General features: G+C 46.1%; 1 protein-coding gene across 2 annotated transcripts in view; it reads right to left on the bottom strand.

Moving 5' to 3' along the window:
* The window catches only part of kirrel3a (kirre like nephrin family adhesion molecule 3a), a 764,091-nt gene that overhangs the window by 679,094 nt on the left and 65,794 nt on the right, over positions 1-19,203 (bottom strand). The window lies entirely within an intron of this gene.

Below are 19,203 nucleotides of genomic sequence, written 5' to 3'. Positions count from 1 at the left end.
TGAGAGGAATAGATCGGGTAGACGCACAGAGTCTCTTGCTCAGAGTAGGAGAATCAAAGACCCGAGGACATAGGTTTAAGGTGAAGGGGAAAAGATTTAATAGGAATTTGAGGGGTAAAGTTTTCACACAAATGCTGGTGGGTGAATGGAACAAGCTGCCAAAGGAGGTTCAGTAGTTCAGGCTGGGGCTATCCCAACGTTTAAGAAGCAGTTAGACAGGTATATGGTTCGGACACGTTTGGAGGGATAGAGACCAAACATAAGCAGGTAGGACATGTGAAGTTGGGACAGGTTGTCAGTATGGTTATGTTGGGCCAAAGGGTCCAAACTGTATCACTCAATTACTCTATGAAGTGGTGAAAACAGGTTGTTGGTACATGACATGCACAAAAACGTACATGGGTATATGATGTTTTAGCTATATTGGAAACCTAACTTCAAAACGTGTAAACTGTTGGTATCTTCACTTCAGGAGGATATAGTTTCCTCAGAGAGAGAGTGAAACAAAGGTCCATTGAATTGATGGCAATCAGGAGAGGATGGAGTGAATAAAATGTGTTTATATTCTCTGGAATTGAGAAGGATGAGAATTTGTTAAAGGCTGCAACCAGGTGGATACAGAGTGGGAGATATGAATTGCCACATCATCTTTCCAGCATAAACTTCACTTATTTAGGGCATAGATGATATCATTCTTCGTCCGATTGGTTATGGATTTTTTGTGGAAAGTGGACAGATAGATCCTTGGAATCCAAGCAAATCAAAAGACACGGGAATGCAATTTGAAAGGAGAATTGATAGAGGAGTCATTTTGTCTACCATGTTCTCATTAAATAGTTGGCCACCTTCCCACCTCAATTTCAGCCGATGCAGGGATTAGTCTTGTCTGCTCAGGAACAACACCCTCTTCTTCAAAGATAGACACAGTAAGCTGCAGTAACTCAGCAGGACAGGCAGCATCTCTGGAGAGAAGGAATGAGTGACGTTTTGTGTTGAGCGTGAAGAAGGGTCTCGACCTGAAACGTCACCCATTCCTTCTCTCCAGAGATGCTGCCTGTCCCGCTGAGTTACTCCAGCTTTTTGTGTCTACCTTCGGTTTAAACCGGCATCTGCAGTTCCGTCTTATACTCCATCTCCTTCAAATGTGTTACTCTTTGAGAGAGAAACCCTTCCTCCCTCTGTCACTACAAACCTCCACTCCTCCCTTCAACATCCATCAAACATGGACACAACCCAATCCATACTCATCTTTTCAATACTTCAGGTTTGAATTCCTGAGTAACTTCTTGTCTCTTGGTTTCCAGAATGAATTTTAGTTTAGTTTAGTTTAGTTTAGTTTAGAGATACAGCGCGGAAACAGGCCCTTCGACCCACTGATCCCTGTGCACTACCACTATCCTACACACAGTAAGAACAATTTACGATCTCACAGTTTGTAGCCAATTAGCCTACAAACCTGTACACCTTTGGAGTGTGGGGGGAAACCAGAGCTCCCAGAGAAACCCCACACGGTCACAGGAAGAACGTACAAACTCCATAAGACAGTACCTGTTGTCAGGATTGAACCCTGGTTTCTGGGTTGAACCATGAACCCTGGTTTCACACTTCTATACCTATTACCTAATGGGAGAGGGGAGACGAGGGAGTGGCCAGGGTGCGACTCGTGCTTGATTATGTTGCTGGCCGTGCCGAGGCAGAGTGAGGTGTAAATAGAGTAAATGGAAGGGAGGTTGGATTGTGTAATGGCCTGGGCTGCGTCCACAATTCGCTGCAACCACTTGCGGTCTTGGATGGAACAGTTCCCAAACCAAGCTGCGATGCACACCAACTTGCAATGTGACAGCTGTGAAATGGGCTTCATCTCAACAATAATCGCATGGTCACAGAGGAATAAACACAGGCCATGGCAAAAGGCATGACAATTCAATGGGCCTTTGTGGCCATTTGCAGCTGGCAGTGTAAAATGGAGACAATATGGCGTCCGGCATCTCGACTCAGTGGGCTGTAGTGTACATCTGCACTAACCAGGAGATTATACTTGTGCATGGTGATAGTCTTGCTGAGCTGTGTGCAAAAAAATATTTCACTGTCCGTTGGTACATGTGATATTAAAGTAACCGTTGAATCATTGAAGCTTTTCTGAAAGAACATGAGCCTCTGTACACAATGTCAGCCAGATTGGTGGATGGCAATTCTCACAACCATTCCACCTAATCTGGGTTGTTGAGTGGATCTAGGATGTGTAGGAAGGAACTGCAGATGCAGGTTTACATCGAAGATAGACAGAAAATGCTGGAGTAACTCAGCGGGACAGGCAGCATCTATAGATAGAAGGAATGGGTGATGTTTCGGGTCGAGACCCTTCTTCAGATGCCATCAGTTGGAAGTTGGGTGGCTTTTTGATGAATAGCTGATTAATGTGGGACTGGTTTCAATTGGTTGAGAAGAACTTTGCCGTGACCTTTCTTCCAGTTAATGGACGGAGATTTCCCTGGGATTATTTTTCTTGTTTTACAGTTGGTGGGTTACATAAGTTTATAACCTTATAGGAGAAAAATTAGGCTGCTCGGCCCATCAAGTCTATTCCACCATTCAATCATGGCTGATTTGTCTTTCCCTCTTACCATCTTCTCCTGCCTTCTCACCATAACCCCTTACACCCTTAAGGGCCTGTCCCAGATGGCGCGCGAAGATTTTGTACATCACATTCGCCAAAGGTTTTACTTCTGTGGCCCGATTTGAATCATGATTATATTTTCTCAATCCCCCTCGCTAGGCAATAATAGTTGTGTTTTGTCGTTTTTTTAAATCTGTGACAGCGTGAATTAGATTTCAACACAAAGCAGAGTATATTTGCCATAACGAGTGTCTCTACGTTCAGTCCTGGTTAGTGTAACGTGGAGATCACTGAGATATTGAGCTTCTCGGATGCTCCACTTCAGCACAGCGAGATCTCAGCAGGAAGGAAGCCTTCCTCTTGACTGTGCTCCCTGGCCTGCTGGCTTCTGAGTCTCCACACCAACTTGCAATGTGACAGCTGTATTGTGGCCTTCATCTCAACAGTAATCACACGGTCACATCGGGGTAAACACAGGCCATCGCAGAACGCATTGCCTCAGCGGCCAGAATCTGCAGCGTACACTGAGCTTGGTCGGAAGTTCAACGGAAGTTCAATGCTGCTTTATTTGTCACTTGTGCCACTGCACTGCGAGACTATTTTTGATACCAACACATGCGGGGGCTGCCATGTTGTGGAGCCACCTCCACAGTCCACAGTCCACAGTCCAGTCCGCCGCGCTCGGTCTACTAGAGCAGTTCCCGATCCAGGAGAGCCCCAGGCTTCTGCAGGGCCTTCCTCCTTCGCCCTTGACCGGATCGGCCCGCGAACCGATGTCCATCTCCTCTCCTCACCCGGCCATCTTTGTGTCCCAGGGGTGCCTCCTGTGGCTGACCTTGAAGGTGCTGCAGGCAATACCCCGCTGCTCCTGTCTGACATCTCCAGTGGCTCCACCCTCAGCGATTCTCATCATTTCATGCGGATTTGTAGGATAATTGACCTGCTAAAATGCCCCTAGTGTATCGGGAGGGGATGAGAAAGTGGGATAACACAGAACTGGTATGAACGGGTGATCGATGGCCGGCGTGGACTCGGTGGGCCGAAGGGCCTGTTTCCACGCTGTAATTCTAAACTATAAGCATCTAATAACACCGAGAGCTACCCAATGTTATTATCTACAACAGCTAGATTAGGAGAGGATCCTTCCAGCCTGTAACATATAAAAACATGAAAAGGTTTCTACAGAAACTCACGGGAGCAACAGCAGTTGCCAGGGATGCTGGCATCTGCGAGGCACGGCGCCTGCCCCTTTACCAGGGTTAAGCCCGACGCACCCGGGTGGTGTTAGAGATGGACTACACGCTGTCCATGGGTGGCCTGGGGAATTTCTGGGACCGCTGGGCACCACAGGGGGATGGTATGCATCCTCAATAAGGATGGTGATATCATTGTATAATAGTTGTATTAGTACATTTGTTTGACGTGTGTTATGGTGGTGGGTTTTCTTTTGATTTATTTCATTCTGTAAATATTATTGTAAATAATTGATGAAATTATTTTTGGTTAAATAAAAGTAGGTGCCAGGACAATTCCGTGAGCATTTGATTTTGGCTTGCGTGCACAGTTCCACAGTACTGGTTTACCATGTGGGTGGACTGTGTATTTATGGAGGTGGTGCATGTGCACAGAGACATGACCACATCTACTACTGAAATTTACGACCAGCAACTGGTTCAATGATTCAATTCAATGAGTGGTCAAAAAGACTTTCAATACATTGGCCTTCATCAGTTAGATTATCAGTTAGATATAGCTCTTCGGGCTAACGGAATCAAGGGACATGGGGAGAAAGCAGCAATGGGGTACTGATTTTGGATGATAAGCCACGATCATATTGACTGGCGGCGCTGGCTCGAAGGGTCGACTGGCCTATTCCTGCACCTATTTTCTATGTTTAAACCAGTATCTGCAGTTAGGCAGTTTAGGCAGGTTCACTTGCACCTCCTCCAACCTCATCTACTGTATCTGTTGCTCAAGAAATGGATCTCCACGAGACCAAATGTAGGCTGTGCGATTGTTTCGCTGAACACCGGTGCTCAGTCCGCCTGGACCTGCCTGATCTCCCAGTTGCCAAACACTTTAATTCTCCTTCCCATTCCAACACTGACCTTTCTGGCCCAGGTCTCCTCCATTGTCAGTGAAGCTAAATGCAAATTGGAGGAACAGCATCTCATATTTCATTTGGGCTCTTTACAACCCAGTGGTATGAATTTTGATTTCTCTAACTTCAAGTAACCCCTGTACCAGCTTCAAAGTCGTCTTGCTGAGTCTCATTGTCTGTGACACGTTTTCACCTACTACACAGCTAACAATGACCAGTTTCCTTTATCATCATTGCTGTTTTGCATATCTTTCATTCATTTGGTTCTATATCTCCCTACATTGCAATCGACAGTGCATTCATAAAGTATTCAGACCTCTTCAGTTTTTTCACATTTTGTTACGTTACAGCGTTATTTTAAAATGGATTAAATTCTTTTTTTTAACATCAATCTACAAACAATACCCCATAATATAAAAGTGAAAACAAGTACAGGGTATTTAGAAATTTTTGCAAAGTAATTAAAAAGAAATAACTGAAATATCACATTTACATAAGTATTCAGACCCTTTGCAATGCACTCAAAATTGAGCTTAGGTTCATCCTGGTTCCATTGATTATCCTTGAGATGTTTCTACAACTTGTTTGGTGTCCACCAGTGGTAAATTAAATTGATTGGACATGATTTGGAAAATATGCAGTCTGGCTCGCTGAGTTACTCCAGCATTTTGTGTCTCTCTTCAGTGTAAAACAGCATTTGCAGTTCCTTCCTACACAAATGGCCTCGGGCAGGGTGGTGTGTTGGTGGGTGCATTGTTGGCTAGGGAAGGCGATTCCGTTTGAATGCTTGGGAATTCTAATGCGACATGAGGTGCAACTGCTGCAGAACTGCTGAGCTGCATTCCCCAGGGAAAGCTGGGGAATTTTAACAAGACTTCCCTCTGCAGTCGGTCGGCCTTCATGCAGAGACCAGAGAGTGAATTGAGTGACAGATGCCACTGTCCCTCAGATCTTGGATGGTCACTGTTGAGGCCAGCTGAACGCTAAGGATTCCCTTCGGAACTGCCAGCCACACCGACTGAATTCAGTCACAACTTGTGCATGGAAAAACTTGGAATGTAAGTGGAAAAACAAAAAATAAGTCATCGAAGAGAGACACAGAATGCTGGAGTAACTCAGCAGACCAGGCAGCATCTCTGGATAGAAGGAATGGGCGATGTTTTGATTTGAGACCCTTCTTCAGTCTGGGAAGAGGGAGACACAGAGATAAGGAAGTGAAAGGTGTGAAAATTAGACATCAAAAGGGATGAGGCTCAAGGAAAATATAGAATAAATCTTTGTTAGCTAGAAGAAGGTGACAAGGAAGCAAAAAAAGGTAACATTTTATTAGGGTAACAGTCAGACTGGCCGGAGAACTAGGGTGGGGGAGGGATGGAGAGAGATGGAAAGCAAGGGTTACTTGAAGTTAGAGAAGTCAATATTTATGCTGCTGGAGTGTGAGCTACCCAAGCGAAACATGAGGTGTTGTTCCTCCAATTTGCACTGGGCCTCACTCTGACAGTGGAGGAGGCCTAGGACAGATTATTGATCAACTGGGAGTTATACAGCCAAGAAAGGGGCCCATCAACCCACAATGCCAATGCTGGCTTTTTTGCTCATCTACACTAATCGCTTTTGTCCACAGCCGAAAGCTATCCTTCCCTGCCTAACCTATTTAAGTGTTCATCCAAATGCTTTGTAACCATATGACTGTATGTGATTCAGACACCTTCTCTGGCAGCATGTCTAGGTACCACCCACACACTGATCACATTTAATATTCCCACCTAACCACCTTGGTTCAGTTTCAGTTTAGTTTATTGTCACCTGTTCCAATGTACAGTGAAAAGCTTTTGTTGCGCGCTATCCAGTGATCAGAGACAATACATGATTACAATCGACCCATTTACACTGTATAGATACATTTAGTTTAGTTTCGAGATGCAGCGCGGAAACAGGCCCTTCGGCCCATCGAATCCACGCCGACCAGCATTTCCCGCACATTACTGCTATTCCACACACACTAGAGGCAATTTACACTTATACCAAGTCGCGAACCTACAAATCTGTACGTCTTTGGAGTGTGGCAGGAAACCGAAGATCTCGGAGAAAACCCACGCATCACAGGGAGAACTTACAAACTCCGTACAGACAGCACCCGTAGTCCGGATCGGACCCGTTCTCTGGCGCAGCAAGCGCTGTAAGGCAGCAACTTACCGCTGCGCCACCGTGCGGCCCTGCACGATCGAGGAACAATGTTTAGTGCAAAGTCTGATCAAGGATAGTCCGAGGGCCTTTCCTACAAACACAGTCTACAAGCTATCTTGCTTGCATTAGGGACATTGGACTGTTGTTTTACACTAATATTGTTTTTTTTTTTAATTTACTGACATTTTTTATTTATCACAGTATTTTTTTTTAAATTTCAAAATAGACTTTATTCAAGTTATTCAATATATACACTATATGAACTGTGCAAAAAATTCATCAAACATCCTCGGAGGCCCTCCAAACATTCAATTCATTTTACCCAAATCACAATTTCACCCCACACCCTTGCCACGCATGTGGGCTGTCATGATATCCATGAATCTACTGTGTTTACAGACCTGTTGTGTTGCTTCAAGTAAGAATGCCATGCCCTCTTATAGCCTTACTATGGGGAAAAAGGTTCTGACTATCGACCTTATCTATGCCTCGCATTATCTCATCAACTTGTATCGGGTCACCCCTCACCCTCTATCTCTCCAAGGTAAACATGGGCAGCCTATGCAATCTCCCCATGAGGAAAGCCTTCCAATCTGAGAGACGTCTTGGTGGTTCTCCTCTGCACTCTCTCCAGTGGAATAACATTCTCCAGAAAGGGCAGTGACCAGAGGTGCGAGCAAGTCCGGAGTCCCGGGGTCACATAGGGGTCCGTCGAGAACATCGCTGGTCGGCACGGACTCGGTGAAGGGCCTGTTTCTGCACTGCATCTCAAAACTCAATTAAGCATAGGCGTCATTATGCCATGAAACAACAAGATTGAACAAGCAAGTAATTTTGGGAGAAGATGCAGAGAAAAGCCTGTAGGTAACAGTGGTGGCGCAGTGGTAGAGTTGCTGCCTTAAAATGCTTACAACGCCAGAGACCCGGGTTCGATCCTGACTACGGGTGCTGTCTGTGCGGAGTTGGCACGTTCTCCTCGTGACCTGCGGGGGTTTCTCTAAGATCCCACACTCCAAAGATGTACAGGTTCTTTTATTTTTTATTTTTTATTTTTTTTATTATAAGCATTGTACATACATCTTAATCATAATATGCAACATAATACATTCCGTGTACAACTTTTCTTTTTTTTTAAATTTTAAGCTGTAATAAAAATAGAGAAAAGAGAAAGAAGAGAAGAATAAGGATAGTGGTGAAGTGTAGTCCGCAGTAATTGGCGTTAAATGAATGATGATGTTTAAATAAACTGCGTGCTTGAGAATGTGAGAAGAGGAAAAAAAAGAAAAGAAACCAGGCTCCAAAGAAAAGAGGGCCTTAGAAAGGGAAAGGAAATGAGTAAAAAATCCAAAGAAGGTAGATCTAAACAAAAAAGGGAATGTGCCTAATTCATAACGATTCACACCCATCTCCTAGTTCTAAAACAATAACTTTCCAGGGTTGTGTTGTACCATATTATACTTGTAAGATGTACAGGTTAACTGGCTTGGTATAAATGTAAAATTGTCCCTAGTGTGTGTCGGATAGAGTTCATGTGCGGGGATCGCTGGTCGGGGCGGACTCAGTGGGCCGAAGGGACTGTTACCACTCTGTATCTCTAAATTAAAATAAACTGAAATAAAATCAATCAAAGTAGGTTGGCTTAGTGCCGCTGCCCTCCGAGTTCCTTCAGGCAATGTCGCTGTTGGACACTCTTCACTGATAACAACAAATCAAAAATGGCCACTCACAGGAATTGCTGACTGCAAATCCCTGACAGTGCACATCCATTACTTTATTTTAATGTAGAGCTAGCTGCTGCCTCACAGCGCCAGAGACCTGGGTTCGATGCCAACCTCAGGTGCTGTAATTGGGGAGTTTGCACGTTCTCTCTGTGACCGTGTGGGTCGCCACCAGGTGCTCCAGTCTCCCTCCGCATCACAAAGACTTTCGGGTGTGTGGGTTGATGGGCCCTCTGAAAATCCCCCCCCCCCCCCCCCCCCCGCCGGTATGTGTGGGAGTGGATGTGAAAGTGAGATCACATAGAATTCATGTGATCAGGTAATCAATGGTCAGCATGGACTTGGTGGGCCAAATGGCCTGTTTCTATCCTGTGTCTCAAAACTAAATGATTGAACCATTAAAGTGAATTGCCTTTCTCAGGTCATAGTTAAATGCAAAGATCTTATAGCGGAGCAAGATAGGCTACTCCTGCAAAATGCAATGGGCTGACGTGTAGTACGCTATGGAGGGGATCCTGGGCATTTTTCCACGCCCATTTTAGTAACCTGAGCATACCTGACCCGACCCGACTCGCAGTGTAATCAATGTTGCGGGGCAACAGTTTGTGTGGGTCAGATTCATAAATCTGTCAGTACAAACTTCTTGTCATGAATAAAATTTGACTCTGGTAATTGTCTTTTTTAATGTTTTTTAAATCATTTCTTTTTAAATGGCTCACAAGCAGTGTTTGAGTTGATTTTGTAGTAACCGGAACCGACCCGACTCGCAGGGTAATTGACAGGGGGGGGACTTTTTGTGTGTGATATAGGGTTAGATTCATAATTCTGTTAGTTCATAATTCTGTTAATTCTTGTTAAAGAATAAAATGTTTATAAACACACATACATGAAAATTATATAAATGTATATAATCATATAACACACACAATTATATTTCTTCTGATCCAATAATGAACTTTATTTCAGACTAGACAAGGTACCATTAAATAAGAAACATTGTAAATAAGAAACATTGTAAACCTCCCCGCAACTTCACACACACTAGGCCTTATCCCCCCCCTCCGCGGCACTCTCACGCCTGCCCCCTCACTACAATGTCTCCCCCCCTCCGGCCCCTCTCCCCTCTGCCCCGCCTCCCCCCCCCACTGCAATGTCTCCCCGGGCCCCTCCCTCTCCCCCCCCTGCCCCGCGCCGCGCACTCCCTCTCCCACTGCCCCGGGCCGCGCACTTCCTCTCCCGCTGGCCCGGGCCCCACCTCCCTCTCCCGCTTCCCCGGGCCCCACACTCCCTCTCCCGCTGCTCCGGGCCGCGCACTCCCTCTCCCGCTGCCCCGGGCCCCGCACTCCCTCTCCCCGGGCCGCGCACTCCCTCTCCCCGCTGCGGATCCAATCTTTGGCCGGAAGCGAGATGGCTGAGCAAGATGGCGGAACAAGATGGCGGGGGCTGGTTGCTAAAATGAGTCATAAAATCACCCATGAATCCGCCCATGAGCATACTACACTTTTGCGTGAGAGTAACCCATCTTGCTCTGCTTTAAGATCTTTGGTTAAATGTGCTTACATCAATTGCAAAGCAAAAGAGCCATTGTTAATCAACTCTAGATCCACACTCAGTGTAAGTGCATCCGGAAGTGGCGGCGCTGGTAAACGGCTGGGGCTCGCCTGCAGTCCGTTTGTCTTTACTTTTTTATGTTGTTTTTTTTTTCGTTTTGTCTAGTTAGTTTTTGTTTTTAGGTTGTGTTTATGTGGGGGGGGGTTGAAACGGGGCTTGCTGTCTCTCCCTTCGGGGGAATACGACTTTTTTGTCGTATCCCCCTTCTCTGCCTCCGTCTGCGCTGAGGCCTAATGGCGGAGCTGGCGACCTCGAGACTCCGGAGGCAGAGCCAGTCAGGACTTGCCCTGGGCTCGCTCCCGTGAGGGCAGTCCGGCTCGGGGCTGAGACTCTCCCGTGAGAGCGGCCCAGCTCGAGGTGGAATGGCGCTCCCTTCGGAACGGCCCAGCACGAGGGAGATACGGCGCTCCCGTCGGGGCGGCCCAGCTCGAGGGTGGAATGGCACTCACGTGAGGGTGATCCGGCTCGGGGCTGGAACGGTGCTCTGGTGGCTGGGACGGCGTTCTGGCGGCAGTGACCTGAGTCCAGGGTTTAGCCGCGGGCCGGCGGCTGCGTCCACTGGACTGGAGGGCGGCAACTTCGACCACCCCGGGCCGCGGTGTTTGAGCCGGCCCGTTTGCGGGGTTCGGTGAGTCGCGGGACTGTTTGTACCATCGCCCGGTGGAGTATCGCCTCAGCGCAGAGGGAGAAGAGGAGGGAAGAGACTGCAGCCTAAGATTTTTGCCTCCACCACAGTGAGGAGGTGCTTGGAGTACTCACTGTGGTGGATGTTAATTTGTGTTTATTGTTGTTTATTATTGTATTATTGTATGTATGACTGCAGGCACAAAATTACGTTCAGACCGTAAGGTCTGAATGACAATAAAGGTAATTCTATTCTATTCTTTTCTATTCTATTCTATTCTATTCTATTCACTGGAGATCACAGTTACTATTTTGACTGTTCACTGCATCCTGATGGTATGCATGTTTTCTTTTTAAACACAGCTCAGATTTGAGATGAGAATTCAAAATAAAGACATCTATCTCAAAATCCTAAAGGGGGAAAGAGCACACATCAAGACAAAATGATAACTAAGATTGGCCGTATTATCAAGAGAAGTCAAGATCAAAATGGGAGGATTCATTTCTTTGAGGTCTGGGAATATTGAGGTGAAATAAATATTTGACACATCCTGATTTAACATGACCAGATCATAGACCTAAGTCAGGTGTTACACTATTCTGAGTGTCTGTTCTTTTAGATAACGTACTCCTTGTCAAATCCTGCTGATTATTGAGGAGTTTTGCTGTAACATTATTTGTGAGATATTCACACACAAATCACAATTAACAGTAAGAAAAACAGCACTTCATGATGTCAAAAGTATCTAGGACTGAGATAAGGACATTTTTTTCACCCAGAGAGTTATGAATCTCGGTGTTTATTATCGGGCCAGCGGCTGCATCCGTTGCACTGGAGGGCGTCAATTCACTGGATGTTTTCAAGAGAGAGTTAGAATTAGCTCTTAGGGCTAAAGGAATCAAGGGATATGGGGAAAAAGCAGGAACTGACTTTAGATGATCAGCCATGATCACATTGAATGGCGGTGCTAGCTCGAAGGGCCGAGTGGCCCTATCCTGCACATATTATTCTATGTTTCTTTAAGTGATAGGAGCAGAATTAGACTATTCGGCCCATCAATTCTACTCCGCCATTCAATCATGGTTGATCTATCTCTCGCTCCTAACCCCATTTTCCTGCCTTCTCCTCATAACCCCTGACACCCATACAAATTAAGAATCTATTTATCTCTATCTTAAAAATATCCATTGACTTGGCCTCCACAGCAGTCAGTGGCAATGAATTCCCACCCTCTGACTAACAAAATTCCTCCTCATCTCCCTAAAGGAATGTCCTTCAATTCTGAGTCTATGACCTCATGTCCTATAGTCCAGTTTCCACTAGTTGAAGCATCCTTTCCTCATCCACTCTATCCATGCCTTTCACTATTGGGTACGTTTCACTTTGGCTCAACGATGATGACCAGGATGGCCCATCTAACCTAGTCCCATTTGCCTACCTTGAGCTAAAATCCCTCTGAATATTTCCTATCCATGTACTTGTCCAAACATGTTAAAATGTAGAAAAAAAGAACTGCAGATGCTGGTTTACAAAAAAACTACAAAAGTGAAGGCAGGCATGGTGACGCAGCGGTAGAGCTACTGCCTTACAGCACCAGAGACCCGGGTTCGATCCTGACTCTAGGTGCTGTCTGTACGGAGTTTGTACGTTCTCCCCGTGACCTGCGTGGGCTTTCGCCAAAATCTTCAGTTTCCTCCCACACTCAAAGGATGTTCAGGTTTGTAAGTTAATTGGCTTGGCATAAATGTAAACTGTCCCTTGTGTTTGTAAGGTAGTGTTAGTATGCGGGGATCGCTGGTCGGTGTGGTCTCGATGGGCTGAAGGGCCTGTTTCTGTGCTGTATCTCATTGGTATTCTTCGGGTGTTTAAGAAAGAACTGTCGATGCTGGAAAAATCGAAGGTGGACAAAAAATCTGGAGAAACTCAGCGGGTGAGGCAGCATCTATGGATAATAGACAATAGGTGCAGGAGTAGGCCATTTGGCCCTTCGAGCCAGCACTGCCATTCAATGTGATCATGGCTGATCATCTCCAATCAGTACCCTGTTCCTGCCCTCTCCCCATATCAAAGTCAAAGTCAAAGTTAAAGTATCCTTTATTGTCGTTGCCTTGCAGTCATACATATAATAAAAATGACAAAAGCACACAGTAAACACAAATTAACATCCACCATAGTGAGTTCGCCAGGCACCTCCTCACTGTGATGGAGGCAAAAGTCTTAAAGTCATTGTCTCTTCCCTCCTTGCTCTCTCTCTGCGCTGAGGCGATCCAGGCCTCTGATGTTGTGACCCCACCGGGTGATGGTAAATAAGTCCCGTGGCTGAATCCGAGCTCCGCGAACAGGCCGGTTCAAGCTCCGTGGCCCGGGGTGGTCGAAGCTGCCGAAGCTGCCACCCTCCAGTCCAGCGGACGCAGCTGGTGTTGCGGGAGCTCCGGAAAAATAGGTCACCAACCTGTGACCTGCGAGCTCCCGACGATGTCGTCCACTGGGTCCGCAGCCGAGCCTCCGAAATCGGACCGCCGCCGGAACGCCAGAACGCCACCACAGCTCCAAGCCGGGTCCGCAGCTGGAACGCCGCCACAGCCCACGAGGCCGCCAGCTCCACCATTAGGCCTCAGCGTAGACGGAGACGGAGACGGAGACGGGAGACACGACAAGAAAAAGTCGTGTCCCCATGAAGAAAGAAACTAAAACCATGTTTCTCCCCCCCACACACACATACACAGCCTAATAAACTAAATTTAACTAACTTTAACTAAAACAGACAAAAGAAAACACCAACAAAAAGTAAAAACAGACGGACTGCAGGCGAGCCGCAGCTGCCAGGTAGCGCCGCCACTTCTGGAATCCCCTGACTCTGCTGTTTTTAAGAGCCCTATCTAGCTCTCTCTTGAAAGCATCCAGAGAACCTGCCTCCACCACCCTCTGAGGCAGAGAATTCCACAGACTCACCACTCTGTGAGAAAAAGTGTTTCCTCGTCTCCGTTCTAAATGGCTTACTCCTTATTCTTAAAATGTGGCCCCTGTTTCTGGACTCCCCCAAAATTGGGAACATATTTCCTGCCTCAAGCTTGTCCAAGCGGAGCGAAGGAATAGGTGATGTTTCGGGCCGAGACCTTTCTTCAGACTCAAGATAGTCCAAGGGTTATCAATGAGGTAGCTAGTAGTTCAGTACTACTCTCTGGTTGTGGCAGGATGGTTCAGTTGCCTGACATCAGGCATTGTACTTTTTGATTAATACAGGTGTCACGGGGTTATGTGGAGAAGGCAGGAGAATGAGGTTCGGAGGGAGAGATAGATCAGCCATGATTGAATGGCAGAATAGACTAGATGGGCCGAATGTCCTAATTCCGCTCCTATCACTGATGACCTTATCAAGTAGGAGAAATGTTTTGCAACCCAAAAGTTTGTACAATTATTCACAAGGAACTTCTGCAGTAAATATGTTGGAAGAAAGGCCCAAACTATGACAGATGTCCCTTCACTGAGATAAATGCACCGCAATGTACTGGGATGGATCAATACCAAAGGTACTTAGGTACCAGATAGTAGTGATTTAAAAAGCAGTTCAATGGGAATAGATACGTGATACTGTTAAAAACTCTTTAACAAGATACTGCTGATGATCCCGTGTATCAGCCCCTTGTAGAGAGGATGGTACAAACTTCTTCAAGTGTATGGGAGGGAGCATATTGACCAGTTGCATCACGGCCTGGTTCGGCAACTTGAACGCCCAGGAACGGAAGGAGTTTACAAAAAATGGTGGACACTGCCCAGTGCATCACAGGTACTGACCTCCCCACCATCGAAGGGATCTACAGGAGTCCCTTTCTCAAAAAGACAGCCAGCATCATCAGAGACCCACACCACCCTGGCCCACGCTCTGCGAGTCTGTGGGTCTCTGATGATGCTGTCTGTCTTTTTGAGACAGCGACTCCTGTAGGCCGTCGGGAAGAAGGTATAGAAGTCTGAAAACTGTAAAATCCAGGATCAGGAACAGCCTCTTCCCTACAACTATCAGACGATTAAACACTACAATCTCTCAATATGCTCTGAACTACATATTGGGGGCATTGCTTTTGCCTTTTTGCATGATTATTGTTTGTTTGATATATGTCCAGAGTCAAGAGTGTTTTATTGTCATATGTCCCAGATAGGACAATGAAATTCTTGCTTGCTGCAGCACAGAATATGTAAACATAATACGCAACGGGAGAAAACAAGTTTAGTGTGTATATATACACATGTACACATACTCAATAAATAAACACATATAATGAAATAATAATAATAGTCTGTTGTAGTTCAGAGCTTATTTGTTGTCGCTTTCAATAGCCTGATGGCTGCAGGGCAGAAGCGGTTCCTGAACCTAGTTGTTACAGTTTTCAGGCTCCTGTACCTTCTTCCCAATGGCAATGGTGAAATGAGTGTGTGGCCAGGATGGTTTGGGTCTTTGATGATGTTGACTGCCTTATTGAGGCAGTGACTCCGATAGATCCCTTCGATGGTGGGGAGGTATATATGTATATATGTATTTATGTATGTATGTTCGTATACACACGTATATTCGTATACACACACATATATAGGGCGGCACTGTGGCGCAGCGGTAAAGTTCAGCGCAGGAAACCCCAGTTCGATCCTGACTACAGGTGCTACATTCGGGGTGCGGGGTGTGGGGGGGGTGGTGGGGGGGGGGGGGGGGGGGGGGGGGGTGGATTGGGGGTTGAGGAGTGGGTGGGATGTGGGGGGTGCGATGAGAGTTCCCCACCCGATCGGCCCTCCCCAATCCCTGCCTTGTGCCCAAACACCAGGATCATGGGACCAAAATGCAACCAGAGCTTGATGAGCAGCCCCTTCAGATATTGGTATTGTGTGTGTGTATATATGTATATATATATATATATATATATATATATATACTAGACTAAGTGGGACCCATGTTCACACGGGAGGGCTGGTCCCCCGACACAATATTCCACCTCTCCACCAATTCCAACATTGGTGGCCAGTGGGGGGGCTTTCTGGAGGGTTCTTGGGGTGGCAGCTCAGTCCCTCAAGCCTGATCTGCTGGCAGCTCACTCACGGCTGGTGGGCTAGCAGTTGACTCATGGCTATTCCTTGAAATTCCATTTCAAGCAGGGTGCAAGGCCACCAAATTCAAGTGCAGTTTCCTACCACTTCAAGCAGGGCGCAAGGCCACCAAATTCAAGTTCAGTTTAATTCCATTTCAAGCAGGGTGCAAGGCCACCAAATTCAAATGCAGTTTCATACCATTTCATATAGGGTGAAACCACCATAAAACCACACAAAACACCAAACTCACAGTTTAGTAGACGTTCAGTTTGTTCAGTTGATTCACAATTCAGACAGTCGTGACCTCTCCCTACCCCATCATGCAAAGACTGAGCCACACCCAAACTTCTGGGTTTTATAACCCCTCCCCCTCCCACCAGAAAAGGTGTGGCCTTCATGGCATGATTGACAGGAGAGACATTTTTAAAACTCTAATAACACTTTTATTTTTCATTGATGGGAATAATTCTCTGCACCTGCTGAGCAAGATGGCCAAAAATCACAGCCGTAAGTGGTAGAATTTTATCTAAAATCAATATACAGTGCAAACAGGAAGTAAGTGCATTTGCAGTAGTGCCTTTCAACTTCAAGCCAAAACACCCAAGCCACCATTTGCAGTAAGTAGTGCCTTTCAACTTCAAGCCAAACCACCCAAACCACCATTTGCAGTAAGTAGTGCCTTTCAACTTCAAGCCAAAGCACCCAAGCCACCATTTGTAGGCAGTAGTGCCTTTCAACTTCAAGCCAAAGCACCCAAGCCACCATTTGCAGTAAGTAGTGCCTTTCAACTTCAAGCCAAAGCACCCAAGCCACCATTTGCAGTAAGTAGAGCCTTTTAACTTCAACCCAAAGCACCCAAACAACCATTTGCAGGCAGTGCCTTTTTACTTCAAACAACCCATATTTTCATTTTCAAATCACATTAAGGGGACTCACAGTTGAGTAGACATGTGTTCAGTGTTATTCAGAGCTCAGATAGACGTGACCCTTTGGCTTCATCCATCTTGCAGAGACTGAGTGAGGCACACCACTTCCTGGTTTTATAGTCCCTCCCCCTCCCTCCAGCAAGGGCAGCAAAGAGAATGGTGATGTTTTTTAAAACATTAATATCTCTCTGATTTGGTATCGATGGGAAAACTCCTCCAGTCCAGGACGGCGTAGGGGGGCTCTGAGCGAGGTGGCCAAAAATGACGGCCGTAGGTGGCGGCGTTCTCTCGGAAATCGCAGCACAGTAGGCCAAGAGCGGTCAAGATCAGACTTTTAGTAATATAGATATTTATACACATACATACATATACACATATTTATACATATACATACATACACTGACTGAACTTCTTTTTGTTATTATATTTTTAACAGAGTACTATACCATAATACCATATTATCTGAAGAAAGGTCTCGACCCGAATCATCACCCATTTCTTCTCTCCAGAGATGCTGCCTGTCCTGCTGAGTTACTCCAGCATTGTGTGTCTCTCTTTGGTTTAAGCCAGCACCCGCTGTTCCTTCCTTCATATCATATTACCATATTCTGTTGTGTGCTGCAAGTCAGAATTTCATTGTTCTATTAGGAACATATGACAACAAAACACTCCTGACTCTTGACCCTTCTCCGCTAATGCACAGAATCTTGGCTGCGCAGTCACTGCATGTCGCCCTCAGAAGAGTGGCAACCCCTTCCCATTCAACTGAGTTTCCATCTGGCTGTCCGGATGGCCGCGAATGATCTGACCAGGCTGCGATGGAGATGAGCAGAAGAGAATTTCCAAAGGGTCCCCGGGGCATCAATGTTTATGAGAACCTACAGTTGCTAGCTGGATTACGGCAATGAATACTTGTGGAAGTATTTGCAAACATGCCTGTAGTGTGGAAGCTGCTGAGCCCAGCTCCATACCAATCAAGGATCTATCTATGTGTAGGAAAGAACTGCAGATGCTAGTTTAAATCAAAGATAGACACAAAATGCTGGAGGAACTCCTCAGGCATGAATGAACAATTCTACTTTTCCTCAATCATCATCTGCTTTGATCTGGCATTTTCGCACCATACCCATCCATACCTCCAGTGTCCCTCTCCCCTGACTCTCAGTCTGACGGAGGGTCTTGTCCCGAAAAGTCACCCATTTCCTTCCCTCCAGAGATGCTGCTTGCCCCGCTGAATTACTCCAGCATTTAAGGTAGAGATAGATAGATTTTTGATTGGTATGTGTGTCAGAGTTTATGGGGAGAAGGCAGGAGAATGGGGTTAGGAGGGAGAGATAGATCAGCTATGATTGAATGGCAGAGTAGACTTGATGGGCTGAATGGCCTGATTCTGCTCCCATCACGTATAACCTGATGGCCATTTTGTGTCTATCTCAGGGGTGGTGTCTAGGGAAGGGAATCTAAAGCAGCAATAGCGATAGATTGACCTGCTCTTTATACAATGCTCCAGTTTTTTGTGGTTACTTCACACCCAAACTCAGTGGCAGTATCAGATGAATTGCAGCCCCTCTCTGGATGTGACGTTCTTTCTGTGACTGCACCCATGTGAGACGACCCTAGCTTGGATATCCTGCTGTCTGTTCTTGGAGATCTCCCATCAGTGTGACCCGCCACACTTGCTCTTGAAGGATTATTAATGAATACCATTTTCAACAGCGCTAATTGTACTGACACTCTCGTTAATTTCTCTCTTGTAACTCCGGTTGGTGATGGATGTTCAATAAATCCAACAATTACCCTAAGGAATTGGACTGCATCGTTTGGGAAAGCACAGCCTCTCAGATTGCACTTTGCCAACCTACACCACCGTGCAATCAGTTATCCTTCCCGTCAGATGGAGATGGACACACAATGCTGGAGTAACTGAGCAGGGAGAGAAGGAATGTGTGACGTTTTGTGTCCAGACCCATGTCGGCCGTTGTAGATGTAACGTTTCCCATTTGGCCCTCAGAAACATTGAATAGTGAAGGACCTGGGCAGAGTGGATGTGGAGAGGATGTTTCCACTAGTGGGAGAGTTTAGTTTATGCCCCTGTCCCACTTAGGAGACCTAAACAGCAACCTCTGGTAACCTTGCCCGCCACCGAAAAATAAATCAAGGTCGAGGTGACCTGCAACCTCCTACCACCTCCCACGCATATGTTGAAAACCTTCCTCGACTATGAAGAAAACCGGCTTCGACTAGACCTGCGACTAAAAAATTATCGATTTTTAAAATGGCAACCTATTTTTAGTCGAGGCCGGTTTTAATCATGATGAAAAAATAGCAGCAACCTAGATGAA

The sequence above is a fragment of the Leucoraja erinacea genome, chromosome 32 (genome assembly GCF_028641065.1).
Source record: "Leucoraja erinacea ecotype New England chromosome 32, Leri_hhj_1, whole genome shotgun sequence".
Classification (NCBI taxonomy): Eukaryota; Metazoa; Chordata; class Chondrichthyes; order Rajiformes; family Rajidae; genus Leucoraja; species Leucoraja erinaceus.
The sequence above is the reverse complement of the archived record's forward strand: the minus strand, read 5'-3'. Positions and strand labels throughout refer to the sequence as shown.